Source organism: Sphaerodactylus townsendi, linkage group LG03 (assembly GCF_021028975.2).
Source record: "Sphaerodactylus townsendi isolate TG3544 linkage group LG03, MPM_Stown_v2.3, whole genome shotgun sequence".
In the NCBI taxonomy this organism is placed as follows: Eukaryota; Metazoa; Chordata; class Lepidosauria; order Squamata; family Sphaerodactylidae; genus Sphaerodactylus; species Sphaerodactylus townsendi.
In genome coordinates, this window is record NC_059427.1 from 153,709,014 (window position 1) to 153,709,633 (window position 620).

Consider the following 620-nt stretch of genomic DNA (forward strand, 5'->3'; position numbering starts at 1 on the left):
AGAGAAAGAGAGGGAGAAGAAGAATCAGCAGTGCTTGCACACAACAACAACAACAACAACAACAGGAGGAGGAGGAGGAGGAGGAGATTTATATCCCACCTTTCTCTCCTGTGAGGAGACTCAAGGGTGGCTTACAAGCTCCTTTCCCTTCCTCTCCACACAACACACACCTTGTGAGGTAGGTGGGGCTGAGAGAGTTCTGACAGAACTGTGACTAGCCCAACGTCACCCAGCAGGAATGTAGGATCGGGGAAACAAATCTAGTTCACCAGATAAGACTCTGCTGGTCATGTGGAGGAACAAGGAATCAAACCTGGTTCTTTAGAATAGAGTCCACCTGCTCTTAACTACTACACCACATTGGCTCTCATAAGTCAGAAGTGACTTAAAAACAAAAGGGGGGGGGATGCATGGTAAATGCAACCTTAAAAATAAAACCCACCAGAATGACTAATCCACACACTTTAAAAAGCTCCCCTCCCTGATCACGTGCAGCAGACTCGTAGTCGCTACAGGAGACCAGGCTATGGACAAACTCAGATAAACAGGACACAAAAGTCTGCACACGCTCACAAGCCTCTTGACAACTCCCTGTGCTCACAATGGCATTTTGTTAAACA